At 41.4% G+C, this 18517-nt stretch overlaps 1 long non-coding RNA gene across 1 annotated transcript in view; it reads right to left on the reverse strand.

Moving 5' to 3' along the window:
- Positions 1 to 2653: 2653 nt before the first annotated feature.
- LOC120369484 overlaps positions 2654 to 18517 on the reverse strand; it is a 119477-nt gene continuing 103613 nt past the window's right edge. Inside the window, exon 3 of the long non-coding RNA XR_005583178.1 lies at positions 2654 to 2874. This is a non-coding gene — a long non-coding RNA (uncharacterized LOC120369484). The remainder of the gene's footprint in view (positions 2875 to 18517) is intronic.

The raw sequence follows: 18517 nt of genomic DNA on the forward strand, positions 1-18517 counted from the left end.
CCCTGACCTATAAGGAGCCCTATTGATTTCAGTGGGGCTCTGTTCAGACACAGGGTTCACCCACACCCTTTGTTTCTCAGCAGTGAGGCCCAAATCAATCCACGTTATGGTATCATTGGAGCAAATTGTATCTTCAGTAACAATGGGCAGCCCTATTGATTCAAACGGGGATATAGTGATGTGTTGACAGCAAAATCTGAGCTAATATGGGGAAAATGTAAGAGATGGCAAGCCAAATTTTAAAGTTACCTTTCTTTGCCATTTTATGACTCAAATGGAGATATAAAAAATATATGCACACTGCTCTATTTTACCAAGTTTTACTTGAAAGTGAAGTTTTTTGGCCAAAGATATAAAGCCTTAAAATATAAACTATGAAATGTGTAACAGAATTGTTGTAGTTGTGTCAATCCCAAGATATTAGAGAGAGTAACAGAAGTTGATCCAATAAAAGATATTACCTCCCCTACTTTCTATCTCTAACAGCATTGTTTGTCAATCTCTAAATCTATCAGATTAGATGGATTGCATATTCTAAGGAAATATTTCCAAAGGCACTAATGGGAGCTGGGTGCCTAAAAGTCCTGAAAAATCTTCTGTTTAATTCTTTTTGAAAAGTGAAGGTGAGCTACATCAGGAAACAGATCATACCAGATGCAGTCAGGTATTGCAATACACATAGCTACTCTTTTTTTTTTTCCCCCTTTAGCTGACTACTGACCAAAATAGCCACATTCATTTAGGTGCTTTTATGATCAGACCATTAATGGTAGTTCTGTTCCTGCTTAGTAACCTCACTTTGATGATATTGGTAAACTTGTTTGTTGGCATCATGGAGACAGTTGTGTGTTCTACTATTACGAATTTGGAACTGTATTGTGAGCACCCTGGGAGACTTTGAGGGGTGCCAATTAAAATAACCTCATTACATCAATTCTTTGCTCATATGAACTTTTTTTATAACTCTGTTAAAGTGTTTTCCTGACATTTTAATCTAGATGTATTTTAATTCACATCCCAAAAGCAAAGGAAGTTTTGTCTAGAGGTTTGGTCTTTTCAATTTCCTTTGCTTTGTATTACACTGTTCCATGGAACATGGGAAAGCTCCCTGTACAATTCTGCAATTAAAAACTAGTAAATGCATTGTTTCAGAGATAATTGAGTCAGAATCTCATTTTTCTCTGGGCATGGAAGCCATAAACTTCCAGCTGCAAATATGATCTTATCTGTCTATACACAAAGCTTCACCCTTTAAATAATTAATCTCTTCCATTTTAGGTAGGTCAAGGTTAGAATTTGGATGCAAAATGCTGCAGCTACTTAGTTATTCAAACTATATGAATTAAAAGATTCACAATTTCTTTTACTGGTAAGGTATTCTGGGCCACTTAACATTAAAGTATCAGAGGTGTAGCCGTGTTAGTCTGGATCTGTAAAAGCAGCAAAGAGTCCTGTGGCACCTTAGAGACTAACAGACGTATTGGAGCATGAGCTTTCGTGGGTGAATACCCACTTCGTCGGATGCATTCACCCACGAAAGCTCATGCTCCAATACATCTGTTAGTCTATAAGGTGCCACAGGATTCTTTGCTGCTTTTAAAATTAAAGCTTTTCCAGTGGACATCAGACTCCTCCTCACACTAGTACCTTGGAAAAATTCAGTGTGCCCAGCAGGGCCAGCTCCAGCTTTTTTGCCGCCCCAAGTGGCAAGGGGGGAAAAAAAGAAAAGAGAGATAAAGCCATGATTGGCGGCACTTCGGGGGCAGCTCTACCATGCCGCTTCATTCTTTGGCGGTAATGCAGCGGCAGGTCCTTCCCTCCGAGAGGGACCCACTGCCGAATTCCCACCAAAGACCCGGACTTGCCGCCTCTTTCCACTGGCCGCCCCAAGCACCTGCTTCCTGCGCTGGTGCCTGGAGCCAGCTCTGGTGCCCAGTTCAGTAAGAAGTATCATATGTGGTTTTCATGAAAACTCCAATTTAAGTTGCCTGTGCACACTGTTTCATTCTAATCTCTTCCATTAATATGTGTTCATCTTACCCATGAGCGTGAGACCATCTGTTAATGAAAAGTTCTTTGAAAGGAATTCCCCCCCTCCACCTGACTTCTATATTTATATAAAACCAGGGCAGAATTGTTAGACTCTATTTATATTTAAAGCTGCCCCACCTATGAATATCTCCATTTGTAAAATCCATGTTCAGTAAGAAATTAATTATTTTAGGGTAAATATAGTTGCATACTTCTCTGTTCCCACAGGAACCAAGGACCATCACAAAACTCACCATCTTCCACTCCTAGTGCAAAGGTGCACTTCTTTAGCCTAGCCTTCCCTAACATTTACACACAGCAGTATGTGCATTGAATAAAAAATTCCAATCCCTAGCAAAGCAGGACGGTGTACTGCATAACAGTTCTCCTGCTCAGGAGACAGTGAGCTACATGTGACAGATTTTAGTCCTGTTGCTTAATGCGCTACTAGAATGTGCTCAGATATTGTGATGATGAGGGCGGTATAAGAACCTAAGTAGACTAGGCTAGAATACTAGACAGAAAAAGTAACTTTTCAAAGGGGCTCCGTTAACTTGAAACAAAATTACATTTCTCTGTGAAAATTCTATACCTACCAAAATTACTAGACTAGAGAGATTAATGATTTTTTCTTCATTTTATTTACTTTGTACATTTGACAATATCCTGAGATTCTCAGCTGTTGCTGCTGCACCAACTTGCTTCAATGGAGCTTCGTTGAATTTGGCCAGCTGAAAATCTGACACTTGGTATAGCTTCAGTTTCACTGTTTTCTGATGCCCAGTTGCGTCACCCATGGGTTGATCTGTGAGAAGTTGTTTATCAATAACAGCAGCGGCAAAGCTGAAAATGAAATGGAAGAGCATGCACTGGCAGACAGAAGAGGAAAGGATACCCCATAGTATATTTGGCTGGCTTGCTCCTGGCCACCGAAAACCCTTAGAAATACAGTGGGGAAGCAGAATAAAACCCACTAATACAACATTTTTAAAGTAATTTAAATATTCACAATATAGTTTATTGTGTGATCTATCAGAAAACTGATTTTTTTAAATGTTAGAATCATAGAATATTAGGGTTGGAAGAGACCTCAGGAGGTCATCTAGTCCAACCCCCTACTCAAAGCAGGACCAATCCCCAACTAAATCATCCCAGCCAGGGCTTTGTCAAGCCTGACCTTAAAAATCTCCAAAGAAGGTGATTCTACCACCTCCCTAGGTAACCCATTCCAGTGCTTCATCACCCTCCCAGTGAAAAAGTTTTTCCTAATATCCAATCTAAACCTCCCCCACTGCAACTTGAGACCATTACTCCTTGTTCTGTCATCAGGTACCACTGAGAACAGCCTAGATTGGTGGTTCCCAAACTTCAACAACCCACGAACCCCTTTCACTAAAATGTCAAGTCTCATGAACCCCCTCCTAAAAATGAATATTTCCAGGGATTTTCTCCCTTACCTCAACATAAATTATAAAAGCAGTGATCTTGCAAATATAACATGTTTTTATGACATGCTTATTACACATTATTTATTAATTATTAGTTATCATTACAGTCTTTTTATTACATTATGAAAATGGCAACTCTTCCAAGATCTCACTTTTGTAGCTTATATCACTTTTGATTAAGCCTATTATAAGACAGGGCTCCTATCAGAGGTGCCAGTAGAAAAAAAGAATGTGGGGAGAAAGCCCCCACGCACCCTAAGGCCTGGGGGGGCACCACCAGAAAAGTGGGGGGGGGCGTGGGAAAAAAGGGGAGGGACTCATGGAGGGGTGTGCCGACACGGGGGGTGGCATATGACCCTCGTCGCCACCTCATACTGGCGCCTCTGACTCCTATGTTTCATCAAGGAGTATCAGATGTGAAACAGCATGAAGGTATTTAAGAAGCCAACTCAAAGAGTTCCTCCTACACAAGCATTCAGATCTGGAGCAGTTCAGGCAAACAAACAAAGCTTAAACTTGTTCTTCATAATAATTTTAAAACAACACTAGCAGCCTATTTAATTTTAAAAACAGCAAAAAATATCCACCTCCCTTTCCATTTCTTACAAGGAGTCTTGAAGTTTAAATCTCCCCAGTGTGATAGATATGCTTGCTTCCATCTGCTTAGCTCTTGGAAGTCCCCAAGGCTCCATGCTGCTGGCCCCGTGCTGCCTGGGGTTCCTATGGAGAGCTCTGCTCTCCATTAGGGAATTTTTTCCCCTGAGGACCCCCTGTAACATTTGGTGAACCCTCAGGCGTTCACGAACCCCAGTTTGGGAAGCACTGGCATAGATCCATCCTCTTTGGAACCCCCTTTCAGGTAGTTGAAAGCAGCTATCAAATCCCTCCTCATTCTTCTCTTCTGCAGACTAAACAATCCCAGTTCCCTCAGCCTCTCCTCATAAGTCATGTGCTCCAGCACCCCAATCATTTTTGTTGCCCTCCGCTGGACTCTTTCCAATTTTTCCACATCCTTCTTGTAGTGTGAGGCCCAAAACTGGACACAGTACTCCAGATGAGGCCTCACCAATGCAGAATAGAGGGGAATGATCCCGTCCCTCAATCTGCTGGCAATGCCCATACTTATGCAGCCCAAAATATCGTTAGCCTTCTTGGCAACAAGGGCACACTGTTGACTCATATCCAGCTTCTCCTCCACTGTAACCCCTAGGTCCTTTTCTGCCTAGCCATTTGGTCCCTAGTCTGTAGCAGTGCATGTGATTCTTCCATCCTTGAGATTCTTCCATCCTAAGTGCAGGACTCTGCACTTGTCCTTGTTGAACCTCATCATTTTTCTTTTGGCCCAATCCTCTAATTTGTCTAGGTCACTCTGTATCCTATCTTTACCCTACAGTGTATCTAACATGCCTCCCAGTTTACTGTCATCTGCAAACTTGCTGAGGGTGCAGTCCATGCCATTGTCCAGATTATTAATGAAGATATTGAACAAAACAGGCCCCAAGACCGACCTTTGGGGCACTCCGCTTGATATCGGCTGCCAACTAGACATGGAGCCATTGATCATTACCTGTTGAGCCCATAAGAACATAAAAAAGACCGTACCAGGTCAGACCAAAGGTCCATCTAGCCCAGTATCTGTCTACCGACAGTGGCCTATGCCAGGTGCCCCTGAGGGAGTGAACCTAACAGGCAATGATCAAGTGATCTCTCTCCTGCCATCCATCTCCATCCTCTGACGAACAGAGGCTAGGGACACCATTCTTACCCATCCTGGCTAATAGCCATTTATGGACTTAGCCACCATGAATTTATCCAGTTCCCTTTTAAACATTGTTATAGTCCTAGCCTTCACAACCTCCTCAGGTAAGGAGTTCCACAAGTTGACTGTGTGCTGCGTGAAGAAGAACTTCCTTTTATTTGTTTAAACCTGCTGCCTATTAATTTCATTTGGTGACCCCTAGTTCTTGTATTATGGGAATAAGTAAATAACTTTTCCTTATCCACTTTCTCAACATCACTCATGATTTTATATACCTCTATCATGTCCCCCCTTAGTCTTCTCTTTTCCAAACTGAAGAGTCCTAGCCTCTTTAATCTTTCCTCATATGGGACCCTCTCTAAACCCCTAATCATTTTAGTTGCCCTTTTCTGAACCTTTTCTAGTGCTAGAATATCTTTTTTGAGGTGAGGAGACCACATCTGTACACAGTATTCGAGATGTGGGCGTACCATGGATTTATATAAGGGCAATAATATATTCTCAGTCTTATTCTCTATCCCCTTTTTAATGATTCCTAACATCCTGTTTGCTTTTTTGACCACCTCTGCACACTGCGTGGACATCTTCAGAGAACTATCCACGATAACTCCAAGATCTTTTTCCTGACTCGTTGTAGCTAAATTAGCCCCCATCATGTTGTATGTAAAGTTGGGGTTATTTTTTCCAATGTGCATTACTTTACATTTATCCACATTAAATTTCATTTGCCATTTTGTTGCCCAATCACTTAGTTTTGTGAGATCTTTTTGAAGTTCTTCACAATCTGCTTTGGTCTTAACTATCTTGAGTAGTTTAGTATCATCTGCAAACTTTGCCACCTCACTGTTTACCCCTTTCTCCAGATCATTTATGAATAAATTGAATAGGATTGGTCCTAGGACTGACCCTTGGGGAACACCACTAGTTACCCCTCTCCATTCTGAGAATTTACCATTAATTCCTACCCTTTGTTCCCTGTCCTTTAACCAGTTCTCAATCCATGAAAGGACCTTTCCTTTTATCCCATGACAGCTTAATTTACGTAAGAGCCTTTGGTGAGGGACCTTGTCAAAGGCTTTCTGGAAATCTAAGTACACTATGTCCACCGGATCCCCCTTGTCCACATGTTTGTTGACCCCTTCAAAGAACTCTAATAGATTAGTAAAACACGATTTCCCTTTACAGAAACCATGTTGACTATTGCTCAAGAGTTTATGTTTTTCTATGTGTCTGACAATTTTATTCTTTAGTATTGTTTCAACTAATTTGCCCGGTACTGACGTTAGACTTACCGGTCTGTAATTGCTGGGATCACCCCTAGAGCCCTTTTTAAATATTGGCGTTACATTAGCTAACTTCCAGTCATTGGGTACCGAAGCCGATTTAAAGGACAGGTTACAAACCTTAGTTAATAGTTCCGCAACTTCACATTTGAGTTCTTTCAGAACTCTTGGGTGAATGCCATCTGGTGACTTGTTAATGTTGAGTTTATCAATTAATTCCAAAACCTCCTCTAGTGATACTTCAATCTGTGACAGTTCCTCAGATTTGTCACCTACAAAAGCCAGCTCAGGTTTGGGAATCTCCCTAACTTCCTCAGCCGTGAAGACTGAAGCAAAGAATCCATTTAGTTTCTCCGCAATGACTTTATCATCTTTAAGCGCTCCTTTTGTATTTTCATCGTCAAGGGGCCCCACTGGTTGTTTAGCAGGCTTCCTGCTTCTGATGTACTTAAAAAACATTTTGTTATTTCCTTTGGAGTTTTTGGCTAGCCGTTCTTCAAACTCCTCTTTGGCTTTTCTTATTATACTCTTGCACTTAAGTTGGCAGTGTTTGTGCTCCTTTCTATTTGCCTCACTAGGATTTGACTTCCACTTTTTAAAGGCAGTCTTTTTATCTCTCACTGCTTCTTTTACATGGTTGTTAAGCCACGGTGGCTCTTTTTTAGTTCTTTTACTGTTTTTCTTAATTTGGGGTATACATTGAAGTTGGGCCTCTATTATGGTGTCTTTAAAAAGGGCCCACGCAACTTGCAGGGATTTCACTTTAGTCACTGTACCTTTTAACTTTTGTCTAACTAACCCCCTCATTTTTGTATAGTTCCCCCTTTTGAAATTAAAGGCCACAGTGTTGGGCAGTTGAGATGTTCTTCCCACCACAGGGATGTTGAATGCTATTGTATTATGGTCACTATTTCCAAGCGGTCCTGCTCTTGGACCAGCTCCTGCGCTCCACTCAGGATTAAATCTAGAGTCGCCTCTCCCCTTGTGGGTTCCCGTACCAGCTGCTCCATGAAGCAGTCATTTAAAGTATTGAGAAATTTTATCTCTGCATTTCGTCCTGAAGTGAAATGTTCCCAGTCAATATGGGGATAATTGAAATCCCCACTATTATTGGGTTCTTAATTTTGATAGCCTCTCTAATTTCCCTTAGCATTTCATCATCACTATTACTGTCCTGGTCAGGTGGTCGATAATAGATCCCTACTGTTATATTTTTACTAGAGCATGAAATTTCTATCCATAGAGACTCTATGGAACCTGTGGATTCGCTTAAGATTTTTACTTCATTTGAATCTACACTTTCTTTAACATATAGTGCCACTCCTCCCCCTGCACGGCCTGTTCTGTCCTTCCGATATATTTTGTACCCCGGAATGATTGTGTCCCATTGATTGCTCTCAGTCCACCAGGTTTCTGTGATGCCTATTATATCTATATCCTCCTTTATCACAAGGAACTCTAGTTCACCCATCTTATTATTTAGACTTCTGGCATTTGTGTACAAGCACTTTAAAAACTTGTCCCTGTTTATTAGCCTGCCTTTTTCTGATGTGCCAGATTCTTTTTTATGTGACTGTTTATCATCTGATCCGGCCCTTACATTTTACTTCTCATTCCTCTGCTCCTGACTATAACCTGGAGATTCTCTGTCATCAGACTCTCCCCTAAGAGAAGTCTGTGTCCGATCCACACGCTCCTCTGCAGCAGTCAGCTTTCCCCCATCTCCTAGTTTAAAAACTGCTCTACAACCTTTTTAATGTTTAGTGCCAGTGATGTAGCCAGCTTTCTATCCACCTTATAGTCCATTCATTCAGCTCATACTTTAACTTGCTGGCAAGAATTCTGTGGGAGACCGTATCAAAAGCTTTGCTAAAGTCAAGGAATAATATGTCCACTGCTTTCCCCTCATCCACAGAGCCAGTTTTCTCATCATAGAAGGCAATTAGGTTAGTCAGGCATGACTTGCCCTTGGTGAATCTATGCTGACTGTTCCTGATCATTTTCCTCTCCTCTAAGTGTTAATTTTAAAAGTTCAAGTTGCCAGTAACCATTTAAAAGAAATTATCTTCAAATATTGTTTGTTCTTGGAGAGAATTAAATGTCACAGCTATTTGTAAATTTAATTTAAATGGAATGTTTTGAGTTCTTTGGTCTTTTCTGTCTTTTTTAAAGCCTCTATCTATGTAGGTTCTTACACTGGTTCTCTGTGTTCCTCCCAAGAATAGATATGACAATGTGAATATTTCTCTCCTCCCTACCTGCTGGCAAGAGGCAGGCTTTGGATTATTGTTTTAATTAATATTGCACGTAGAAGCGTGAGATGGTTGCTCTGAATAAGGGTACTATTGTGGGAAAGCTTGGACAAAAGATGGGTTTTTCACTTAGCTTTGAATCTGGTGAGGGTAGTGGTCAGTCATCTGACAATGAATTTCACAGCCTTGGTTTAGCTCCTGTGAAGATTCTGTCTCCAGTACTCAGGATTCTATCACTGCTAGTGACCGTATTTAATTGTTCCAACTGAATGAAGCTGTCATGGGAGGTCATACTCACAGAGACAGAGAGAAAAGGCAATGGTCTCTTAGGAAGCTAGGATTAATTTCAAAACAGGCTCTCCGTTCAATGGTGAGCCACTGTAGAACATGGCAACTAGTGGTGATGTGTTCTTGGCAATCTGTGTTGTGGAGCAGGTGGTCTTCTGGGTTCTGAATTAGCAGTAGCTAGTTAGTTGTACATACAGATCATCTGGGTTTTAATAACAGCATACTCTAACCAGAGTTCTGTGGATTTTTCTGCTTTGGTCCTGAACGTGCACATATCTTACATACCAGCAAATCTATATAGAGAGCATCTTCCATATAACATTTTTTCACTTCAGTTCACTAGCAATTGTAGATTAGGCTTGGAAATCCTCTCTTATATCAGTTGAGGCTGTTCATAATTCTCTGGATTGACTAGGTGTGATTGCCATCTGCAAGGTATAATTTGCTGCTTAATTACTTTTCTCTCTCTAAGAACAATATTTTCCAAGTGAGTTTCACTTCTAAACTACTCTCTCTTTTTGAGTTGGCTTTAATATGTCCTAAACATTAAAATTATGTTTCATGTTTGACTCATAGCTTCCAAACAGCATTCATTCACATCACTAATACTAAGGAGAAATAAAATGTATGATTTTGAACAACAGCATGTTGGACTATTTGAAAGTATAGGGCAGTGTATGAAACTCAAATGCCAATAATGATTATTTCAGCTTACATGGCACTTTTCATCCAAGGATCTCAAAGCAGTTTACAAATCTCAATTAAGCCTTATGACACACTGGATGTAGCTCTGCATGACTTTGGATGTGTGGACCTGTTTTGCCTAATTTCACACCCATTAGAACATTATTGGTTCGAAATTAGGAACAGAGCTCAAGCTGTTTTGAGGGAGGTCCATGATCTATTTAGAGCTGGAAACATTCCAGTTCTGAGTTGCTGCACAAGCACATTCCCTTCATTCCTAGTGAGGAAGGAAGAAAGAACTCTTCCTCCTACATGGCTATGCAACTCTTCCCCTGAATATCAGCTCTCCAATCATCTCTGAAGAAACTCCTCCACATTTTCTGTATAATGCCAATAGTCCTTATCCATCTTTTTGCTTCAGGGAGAGGGGTTGGGCTCCTACAAAGATTATTGCCCCTATCCCCAACTCCAGGAAGGATTTCAGGGAGCAGGCAGCCTGCCCAGCCCCAGAATCCTATGATAGAAAAGGGAACGTACACTCAATCCTGATGACCTTTAAGCTCTCCAGGGCAGAGCCTTCCTAAAGAGTACTGAGCTCATGGGAAGCCATACCCAGTTCCAGGCCAGAAACAAAAGGCAGAGATTCCTGGGCTGACCTCAGTGCATTTCCCTTCAATCTGCATGGAGATTGCCCTGAGGTCTGTGTTCTATATAACTCTGGCTTGTAACGTCTATACGCTAGAGAGCTTCAGGGCCAGTGCAGCAGGATAGGAAACCCTCACAGTTTGCAGTGAGGTAGGGTCTGGACTGGCTACCCAGTTCCTGAAGAGGATTTCTAGGATGGGGAGACAGATGAAGAGAGTGCATAGGTTCTTCCTGAGTGCTCCCTGAAAAGGAGGGAGAAGCCAACGTCCCCAGATGACTAGTCACTTGACAACGCTGCATCAAACCTTATAAAGATAATTCAAATTAATCCTTAAACACACTGATTGTGGGTGCCACATAATCCTCACAGGAAGTCCAGTAACTTCAAACAAGGGAGTATATTATGAGCAGTGGCTAGGGAAGGTATTTGGTACCTGTTCACTTATCTATGCAGGTGATCAATTTTGTACTTCTATCTTTCTTTCCTGGAAACACTAATGAACAAGGGGAACTAGGATAAAGATTTCAGGGAACTTTTGAGTACAAGAATGAGTAGCTGATGCCCAGTAACAAGGTTAATTGCCTTGGACAGTAACTTCTGATTTCCATATGTTTTTCCTGCAGAGAGGAATTTAAGAAAGATAGAGTAAGAGAGACCTATAGTTATCGTGAATATACATGCCAGGCAAGAAGCCTTCACCTTTATTCAGTTACACATAGTCCCTTTTTAAAAAGTTTCCATTGTGTGGCTTTTCAGGCAATGCTTTCCTGCTTCAAAGGACTCAGTCACAGTATATCATCTTTTTAAAAATAATTTTGAACTATTCACTGATGTAGATTATCACACACTGTAAGCTGCAAAGTCAAATCACTTTCCTTAGTGGATTGTTTTTCCTCCATTGTGCGTGGACAATGGTTTGTTATTGTAGGCTTCAGCACAATTGGTGGGATGAATGAGGCACTGTTACTGCTGTCTGGAAAAGAACATGGGAACATATGTTTTTAAAAGAAACACAAATGGAGATTTAAATAGACTTTCCCCCTAATGTATCATTGTTAATATATCTGAGTGGGTTTCACAATGGATGATGTCAAGTGTGACCAAAAAACCTCTATGATATGTCTTGCCATGGGAGAAACTTGGACCCTCAAAAACTAGTATGAGTATATTGCACCAATAGCATAAATGAAGTATGCTAGAAGTAGTGAAGTAATGCAGAACCATGCATCATGACAGATGGAATGAGGTCTACCAAATCTATGTGCAAAGAGGATCACTGGGACCAACTCTGAGCAGTGATGATACCACTAGAAAGCTACACCCCTTTTCTCACAATCAAATACCACTGGGTGAAATTCTTGCAAGTTCTAGCCTGCACCTCACCAGATTCTGGAAACTAGTAAGAACAAAGCTTCTAACATGCAGGAGCCAGTATCCCAGGACATTCCGATTTTCTTTTCAAATACCTGTACTTTTTTTCAGGGCAAAGAAGCCTGGTCTACACTAGAAAATTAAGTTGACATAAGTCATCCTGTGTCAACCTAGTTGTGCATGTATCTACATTTAAAATTGTCTCCTACAATGTAAGTGGCCTGTTATGTCAATGTAGTAACACCACCTACCTGAACAGGGTAGAGCCAAGAGTGACATACTGAGTTTGACGCAGTACAAATGTAAACACTTTTTGACCTATATCAACCCTAGCAGTCCTCTAGCAGCTATTCTACAATGCCTAACACTGACTGCTCTGTCCACAATTGTGAACTCCACTGCCCAGGGGTCATGAACACCAGACACCACTCTCTCCCTCTTTAAAAACACTCCGCATTTTTAAATGCTTTTTCCTGATTGCCCAGCTTGGCAAATCTAGCAGCTCTTCCTTGTTGGACAGTGGCCCAACCGACCATGCTGGTTACACATTCCAGACATGTTACATCCTGTCTACTCCAGGCAGGATCAGATCTACTGGGCCTCTGGGGAGAAGAGGCTGTGCAGCCATTGCTAAGGAAACACGGACATCTATGAGCAGATTGCCCAGTGGAGACAGGCAAAGGGGAACAACAGAGATCAGAGAACTGAACCAGGCGTCCCAGAAAGACAGGGTGGCCAACAGTCAGTATGGAGCTGAGCCACAGACCTGCTACTTTTTCAGTGAACTGCATGCCAGGCTTGAAGGAGACCCCACCAGCATCCCACTGTGCACTGTGGATACCTCCAAGGAGTCTGAGCCCAGTGATGAACACTGAGAAGGAGCAGGACCAAGAGGAAGAAGAAAATGTGGGACACACAGTGGGGGGCTCTGGCTATATCACTAGCTAAGATCTTTTTGAGACTCTGCTGCAGTCTGGCTAGTCCCACTAGATAAGCACAGATGAGCCCAATCCAAGTGAAGGAACCTCAGGTCAATGTGCACATTTTTTCCATTACAATTTGTGAATGTAACCATTGCCACCTGTGCATGCCCCAAGTCTGAAGGACACCACAAGCATTGACTTTTCATTGTTTTACTAGTCATAGAAGAGGTAGAGGTTTAGCAGTAGAAGCACAACAAACAGAAGTAGAGTGGTTATCTGCTTTTCAATCCCCTGTGTGGTTAGGCTGAGAGGGCCATATGGAGCAGTTTATGTGCAGAGGGATTTCCCTTGCATCCTCGAGGAAATTTTCATGGAGGTACTCTGCAATTCAGACCCAAAGGCTTGTAGGGATGGCTTCCTTATTTCTTCCTCCACAGCATGACACTTTCTCATGCCAAGAGAAATTTGGCAGGCACCATTGCAGCAGCATATGGCCCCAGGGGACTTCAGGCTGCCAACAGAGAAGCTGTTCCTGATGTGCCTCAGGAGTGAGATATCAGCTAAAATCAAAGTGCCTGTGGAATATAGTGCCCTCTCTCAGTGGCATTGCCCTGCACTCATAGGGGCCAAAGTTGTACTGCTTCATGCAGCTGAACAATTCCCTCCCAGTTCTCCCCTCCCCTCCCCAGCACATGGCAGGACATACCACAGTTGGGACTAGAGAGCAGTGCACTACAGAGGCTCCAAAGCTGAAGTGGCAATAATCATGTCTTATTTAAAAGTTTTATGGGAATGAGGGGAAAGGAAGGAGTTCTGAAACTTGTCTTTCACTTTCCATTATAACTATAAATACAATGGTCCATCTATGTACTTTATATGTAGCTCTTTCTATTTTGGCCTGGGCAGGTGCCCACTCCACTCCTGTAGACTGTTTGACCCTCATTAGGAGGGGAGGAAGAAGACAACTATGGAGGACATGTTTGCTGAGATCCTACAAGCCAGTGCTGCATATGATCATGAACATAGGGGGAATATGGTAGACACACTGGAGAAGGAGAAAGCTGACAGAAGTAAAGGCCAGGAGTCTGACTGAGAGATGCACCAGGACATATTGTGGCTTCTGAAGCAGCAAACACAAATGCTTTGCTAAAGTCAAAGAATAACATGTCCATTGCTTTCAAATCCATGCTGACTGTTCCTCATCACTTTCCTCTGCTTCAGTCTGTTGTTGACCCACAAGCTCATCTCCTTTTGCAGTCAATGGAGAAGTCCATTTTAGCACCTTCCTACACTTCTCAACATTCCACAAGACATCAGGGGCTGCACCTTACCACTGCAGGAGACAGCAAGGACAGCCCCAACTTCACATACTCCCATTTATGTAAGGCAGACAAAAAAATGGACTGAAAAAGACATGAATGTCCCTTTTGTTGTTAAAAGATTGTCTTCCAGTGATATATTTTATAAGTTCTATCCACGTTTATTGTTTGTATTTTAATTGCACACCATTATTTTCTCTGCTTTTGTTATGTAATAAAGTTTTATTTTTTGAAGAGAAATGCATCTTTACTTCACAACTCAGCTGCTCAGTGCCTAGTGCTACCCAAAGCAGCCACTACTTGAATTGTTTAGAGTACAAAACTCATAGGTTCAATACAGTGTAATAATTATCAACGTACAGCAAGCACTACAGAACTCACAGGTGTATAAAACAAACAGCATTATAAAGATAAATCATATGTACACCAAGCACTACACAATATCTGAGGACCCATAAAACTTCAGGACAATGCAGAGCACAGTCCACACCACAATACTGTGGTTGAATGTTAAAGAACTCTTTCAAGGTCTCCCTTAACCACACAGCTCCACATTGAACTCTTCTAATGGCCCCTGTGGCTGTTCAAATTCAGCAGAAAGCTGTTCCACCTCCACCCCAGGGCAACTTTCCCCCCCCTTTACCTCACAGATATTATGCAAGACACAATAGGCAGCTATAACCTTTAGTATATTTTTCTCACAGAGATTCAATCTTCTGCGCAAACAATGCCAGTGTCACTTTAATTCACAAAAGATGCAAGTGTTGTACACCTTATCTGACCAGCCCACACTGATATAGGTGAAGTATCCTCCAGGATCCATCAATGCTTGCATAACCATAGAAAACGACCCATATCTGTTGATGTACACTGTGGAAAGTGGGCAGATGTTGTCTGTGCTGTCTATCACCCCACTGCAGTTCAGTTCAGTTTATTGCAAATACATCCACAACTTGGCCCCTGGCTTCCAAGAACCCTGCACAGCTTGTTTCCACTCCACCATTCATTGTAAAAGTTTCCCAAAAGCGTATGCCAGACAATGTCAAGTGGCACACTGGAATACCTTCCCCTGGTGTGCTGCATTGTGTTTTGGCAAAAGCAGTCCTGGTGAATATACACAGCACCAACTCAAAATGGCAAATATGCAGGCACATTAATAATATACTAACTTTGTAGTGTAGACATAGCCTGAGTCTACAGAGGCTGAACAGTAGTATAAAAGATGAATAAGTGTAACTTAGAATGAACTGGAACCCCAGCATTCCTAATGCACCTCTCAAAACTAAATATTTTCACTTGTGTGTGTGTTCATGACAATGCATCTTGGTTGCAGTATAGAAAATTCCCAATCTTAAATCTCACCTCATTTTTACTCCTGCATATTTGGGATTTTTCCCATGTTATTTACTTCCAGCATTTCAGTGCCTATGGCATTGTTCATTAACAGACATTAAAGCTGTATTATGCATTTCAAAATAAACAGGCGGACAATGAATCAGAGACAATGATACATAGTGAAGCCCTGTTTATGGCACCCTTCTGACCCAGGTGAGCACTTGCTCATGCAAGTAGAGGCAGAAGCAGAATTTTGGGGTTAAGGCACTGGACTAGGACTCCGCAAATTTGGGATAAATCCTAGCCCTGCCAGTGACTGTGTGTGACCTTTACACATTACTGAATCTCTCAATGCCTTAGTTACCCAAGTGTACAATAGGGATAATAATGCTTCATTTTCCTGTCCTTTGTGTCATCTGTTTGGACTGTTAACTCTTCAGGGAAGTCTCTTGGTACCTATTTGTACAATATCTACCACAATAGGATCCCAATCTCAGTTGGGGCTGCTAGATGTTACTGCAATACAAATAATAATAATAATAATAATAATTCTATTAGGATTACTTGGATAAACAACACTCGCCTACTTAAGTAAGACTCACATACTGGTTCATGAACCAGTGCAATAATCCATTGTTATCTAGTACTAGTATTAGAAGTGCGGCTTCACAAGTTTAACACTTTGTTTATCATTCTTTAAACATTCCCATGACATTTTCACTTGAGGTTTTATTTGATTATCTCTCTTCCAGACTCATTAAATCTGGAACTTTTATGGATTGTTAAATGTTTTTCTGACAAATTGGTTGGAAGTTAATCAATGAATAAAAACAGGAGGCTGAGTAAGAATTTGGGTTGGAAAGCTTTTACTAATTATGGTGTGAAAGTTGCTGCTGCTCCACAATTGCATAACAACAGAGATTACAGAACAGCTAATTTGTGGGAGATCTAGGTACAGATATAAAGCTCTTCCTGAGCATGGAGAGATTGCTACTGCTTGTGTTCTAGCTTCATGCATGGCATTTTTTACGTGCAGGAAAATTACAATTGCTGTAAATTTGATATGTTATTTATGTTCATGATTAAAAATATATAGTAATTAAAATAAGAGGTCTTGAATCTGTGATTTTGCACAGAATACAATGCAAAATATTTTTGTAATGTGACTACTTGCATGAAGGACATAAAGGGTGCACACTTCAGTAATGTAAAGTTCACCTGGTGGCAGACAAAGGTGGCTCTAAAACATCTTAATACCTTCTCCCAGTACTCACTTTGATCAGCAACTAAAGTGATCCCCAGTGTAAATCAGAGAAGCCTGAGGGCTGCTTTGACTTGCTCAGGCTAGAATGATCCTCTAGGGATTGGCCTACTGGCTAAGGATCTGACTTTCAAGTCATGCAGTAAAGGTAGTTGAAGTCCTAGTAAAAATCTTGACTTTATTTACTGGCCTCAGTCACAGTATGTGGGGGACAGTGAAAAAGGTTAAGTCTCCTTGTTTCATAACAGGGGTCACCAACAATTGACTGTAGCAGCCACACATAAGATCAGGGTCCCCTCTGCTTAAGGAAGTGCAGGTGATGCTCTCTAGCCTCCCATCAGCATGGTGCCTCAGGAAGATTCAAAGAAGGAGGTGAGGGTGGGGAAGTGTTAGAAAGGAAACTGGCCCAGAATGAAGGGGTGGGTGAATATCTAATTATCTCAGCTGGATGTGTAGTTTTGTTTTGGCATGTAGCAAAGCTGGAAAACCATTGCTGAAAACATACCAGCGGCTATATTCTCACTTCAGAGTGATTTTTGTCTCTGCTTTGCTGAGTAATTTGTACCCTCTGAGTGTAATGAGATCTGTTTATTTAAAGGTATCCCCCTGAAGAAGCAGAAAGAATGTGACCCGATGGCTATCTTACTAGACTTTTTTTTTTTTTAAGAAAATCACCAAAGGAAAAAAACAACAATACTTTAGATTCATGTTTGCTTCTTTTAACCCTAAAACCCTGAAACTTCCTATGGGAGACTAATTTGTTTACTTAGATCAAATGACTATGCCTATTGTAAAATCAAGGCAAATTACAGAGTGACATTAAAAAATTCCAATTCATATTTTAGTACAATTCAAGTAAACGTGGGTTGCATAATCCAGGGCAGTTGACCAGACCTGTGAACCTTCTGTCAGATCTCTCTGAAGTGATTTCTGAAGGGTGCACTTTTTACTTGGGGTCTCAATGTTTCCTAGCAATTTTAAGCAAGGGTAAAAAAGGCATAAACAACCTCCCAGAGAACAGATAGAGAGGCTACCATAACTCTGAGGTGCTAGAGAGAAGAGCAACAGTTTGTGAGAGAACGTGTGGAAACATTACTATAATTCATAAAGCTAGCTTGTTCAACGTGAGAAATAGAAATAACGTGAGAGAATTAGAAGGATACAATGTATACTCTCATACCTATACAGAGAAAGCATAAAGCCTTTCTAGGGGGCAATATCACTGGGGACCAAATTCTGCTCTTCCACGTATGCCACTGGAAATCCCACTGAAATAAATGGGGTTGCACCAAATTAACCAAAAGTAAAATTTGGCCCTGCTTCTTGTGTAACTGTGGGTCAAGCAATAACTTCAGTCACTGGATTTTGATGGCAAAGAACATCCCACAAGGTGAGAACAAATGGATACCAGGAGCACAAGACCGTCAGAGCAACATCATGCAGAAGCCCCTGCATGTAGCATATGTCGATCTTAAGGCTGCATTTAATTCAGCTGACTGAGTCACACTATGGAAGGCCTTAAAGAGTGTAGATGTCCCAATCATCTGCTGGACTTGATTAGTGAGCTGCATAACAGAACCACTGCCCATGTACATCTTGGGAATCGGATGTCGGCACCTTTTAAATCAGTATCTGGTGTCAAGCAGGCAGTGTCTTGGCCCCTGCACTCTTTTGTCGGGCAATAGATTTCATAATGCAGCATTCCATCAGATCCATAAGCATTAAGATCAGTGATCTCACGCTTTCAGACCTTGACTATGTGGATGACATTGTTCTTTTAGTACAGAGCCCTGACAGGTTTTGCAAAGCACTCCAGCAAATGGAGGAGTCAGCTAAGGTTGGCCTCCTTGTTTTATGGTCAAAGACAAAGCTGCAAAATCTAGGACCAGGTCCACCCATGACCCCAATGTCTTTGAA

This window comes from Mauremys reevesii, linkage group 7, assembly GCF_016161935.1.
Source record: "Mauremys reevesii isolate NIE-2019 linkage group 7, ASM1616193v1, whole genome shotgun sequence".
NCBI classification, from domain to species: domain Eukaryota; kingdom Metazoa; phylum Chordata; order Testudines; family Geoemydidae; genus Mauremys; species Mauremys reevesii.